This window comes from Mustela nivalis (assembly GCF_964662115.1).
Source record: "Mustela nivalis genome assembly, contig: HAP1_SCAFFOLD_849, whole genome shotgun sequence".
NCBI classification, from domain to species: Eukaryota; Metazoa; Chordata; class Mammalia; order Carnivora; family Mustelidae; genus Mustela; species Mustela nivalis.
In genome coordinates, this window is record NW_028135815.1 from 213811 (window position 1) to 217391 (window position 3581).

Here is a 3581-nt window from a genome sequence, read left to right on the forward strand (position 1 = left end):
GATCAATAGATGCCAAGGAAAATGAACAAGAAAGGATCACGGCTAGGAAATCAGAGTGAAGCTTCTACATATAACACGCCCAATGTGGGTTGATAGCAGCGGCATGGATCCTCCCTATACATCAGAAAATATAGAAGATATCAGAGAGTCTCGAACCACAGAGATAAAACTGATAAAGATAAAAGAACCTAAAGAGCTCCTGAAGAAAAGATTGGTAGGAGACTGGATGCAAAGTCTGGGAACCTGGCAGAAGTAGAGGATCCAATTAGTGACCTGGAAGAACAAGCCTAGAAAATAAGGAAGCAAATTCTAAAGGAGAAGGAAGAATGATGGAACATGACAATGAGCTTAGGGAATCATCATCCAAAAAGAAGGTAATAGGTGCCTATTGTAGGATAAGTAATAGTAGAGAAAAAAAAAGAGGGCTGAACATGGATTTGAGAATCAGGGCTGTCAATGACCCTCATCTGGGAGCTGAAACAGAGGTCCAGAATCAGAGGCACAGAGGACTCCCATCACCTTCCACAGAAGCAGAGCACCAAGAGACATAGTGTCCTTCCCCCTGGAAAATCTAGGCATGGAGGAATTTTCTTTACACAAATAGGCATCGGAGAATAGTTTGTCCATAGCCCAGTCACTGACTTCAAGAGGAAAAGCTATACCAGCTCTCGAAGCAGGTCGGATAGCTCAAGCAACACCTGACCAAGCCAAAATCCTTATCCCCTGCATTTCTGAACAATGAAAGAGTGTTGAGGGCGGATGCTCCAGGGGCCCGGAGATCCGTCAACCGCAGAGCTTTGCAAAATGGCGCCTGGCGATTTGCCAGAAGGTGTGTCTAGAGTGACTGGTTGTAAACAGGAAGTACTACCTATTGGCTGTTGAACTATTGCTATGCTGTGGGTACTTGGTAACAAGCTTAAGATTGGTGGATGCATATCACTGTCTATGCTGATTGGCTTAGCTCCCCTATATAAGCGATGGCCATATGAAATAAAGGGAGCCCGCTTTTTTGAAACCCGACCAGACTGAGGGTTGTTATTATCGCTGCTGGACGGCGATAAATGGTGCCGAAACCCGGGAACTAATAAAGGAATCTTGTAAGGTAATCCGCAGGAAAGTGGGGAGTAAAGGTCCGCAGGTAAGCAGGGACATTAGCCACCTTCAAAAGTGGGAATTCCGCAGTAAAGCGGGGAGTAAAGGCCACGTTCAAAAGTGGGAATTCCGCGGTAAAGCGGGGAGTAAAAATAGAAAAACCTTGCAAGGGAGAATTCCGCAGGTAAGCAGGGTAAAACCACGACAAAGGTGGTGGGATTAAACTTGTACAAGTCCGCAATAAGAAGCGGGGCGGCCTTGAGCCGGGATTTAAACTTGTACAAGTCCGCAATAAGAAGCGGGGCGGCCTTGAGCCGGGATTTAAACTTGTACAAGTCCGCAATAAGAAGCGGGGCGGCCTTGAGCCGGGATTTAAACTTGTACAAGTCCGCAATAAGAAGCGGGGCGGCCTTGAGCCGGGATTTAAACTTGTACAAGTCCGCAATAAGAAGCGGGGCGGCCTTGAGCCGGGATTTAAACTTGTACAAGTCCGCAATAAGAAGCGGGGCGGCCTTGAGCCGGGATTTAAACTTGTACAAGTCCGCAATAAGAAGCGGGGCGGCCTTGAGCCGGGAATTTAGAAATGCTGACTGGTACAGGACAGTTTTCGGGAAATCAAAATCAGATCAATTTTCCACCTGCAGTGTATTTGCAAACTGCTAAACTGCTACTGCTGCCGCTACGGCGTGGAAAACCATACAAGGCACAGGTGATTTACAGGGTCAATTGTCAAAAGTTATCCAGCTGCTACTTATCCCGCACTCTTAACTACTAATTTATTATGTAACTCCTCTTAAAAGCACAACCTTTCCCAAACGTTTGAAACGAGTGTTGAAGTGCAAACTTGTTGTACTCCTGTTTGTATTCGCCCCCCTTTTATGTTTCTTGTCAGTAACAGTACAACCATTTCTAATAAGTTGAACTGTACGTTGAACACTTGCTTCCTTACACAATGTTGGAATGCTACAGGCTTTTCATTTACTATGATAATGCGTATTCCAGTGTTTTTGCCTATGCCCATCTCTGTCCCAGAGGGAGACCTTCCAGTTTTGCTGAGACATAAAAGAGACTTTGGTATCACTGCTGCCGTGGTGACAGCTGTTGCTGCCTCTGCTGCTGCCGCTGCTACTGCATTTGCCGTTGCTATTCCTACAGCCAAGGAGATTAATCGACTGTCTACGAATACCGCAGAAGCTCTACAAACCCAGAGTGAAATTAATGATCATCTCGCTGCAGGTATCCTTTTTGCTAATCAGCAGATTGACTTGCTACAAGAACAAATGGACATTGTAATACAACTACTGACTGTAGGATGCCTTCGCTCAGATACTGGACTCTGCATTACTCCAGTTGGAAATGATAACCTCACTCGAGCAGCTAATTATTCCAGGGGACTATCCAAGATGCTTACAGGCAACTGGAGTGCCAGGTTCGAGAATCTGACAATACAGCTTCGTGCTAATATTGTTAACGTTAGTGCCAGTAAGGTAGAAGTATGAAAAATGTTGTAGGATGGGGGAAGCAATGGTTTGAGTTCATATCCATGGGTGGATTGCTGATATTCGCTGTGGTGTATTGCTTATGGTGCATTTGCCCCATGATGAGGATTTGTAAAAGAGACACCATTGCCATCAAACAAGCTCTGTTATCCATCGAGTCCGGACAATAGTCCCAGGTATGGCTCAGTATGCTGGATCGGTAGTCAAAGACGGGTAAGAACGTAGGCGGAATATACCAACCTAAGACAGGACATGATCCTATAAGCATCATGATCCAATGACGGGTAAGGATATTCTTGGCCTTGCGACAACCTAAGACAGGCACGACCCCTGCTGAGTCTTTCCTTCTACCATAAAACAAAAAGGGGGAACTGTTGAGGGCGGATGCTCCAGGGGCCCGGAGATCCGTCAACCGCAGAGCTTTGCAAAATGGCGCCTGGCGATTTGCCAGAAGGTGTGTCTAGAGTGACTGGTTGTAAACAGGAAGTACTACCTATTGGCTGTTGAACTATTGCTATGCTGTGGGTACTTGGTAACAAGCTTAAGATTGGTGGATGCATATCACTGTCTATGCTGATTGGCTTAGCTCCCCTATATAAGCGATGGCCATATGAAATAAAGGGAGCCCGCTTTTTTGAAACCCGACCAGACTGAGGGTTGTTATTATCGCTGCTGGACGGCGATAAAATAGCAGCGGTTCTTGTCTAAAACCAGGAGGTATTCAGAAGTCAAAGGTTGGGTCCCTTGTTGTGTCCATCATTTCAGAGGCGGCCTTCAGATCAACTCATGATTCCAGGGTCTTGGCTATGACTCTGAATATGACTTTTATGTGACTTTAATATAAATTTTATATAAGTATAAGATAAATAAAAAATGAATTAAAAAAATAAAAAAATAATTTCTTTACCTATAGGTATAGCATTGTTTGGGAAAAGAGGATTACCTTGAAGTTTAACTCTATATGAACATTAGAAAATAGAAATGAAAAAG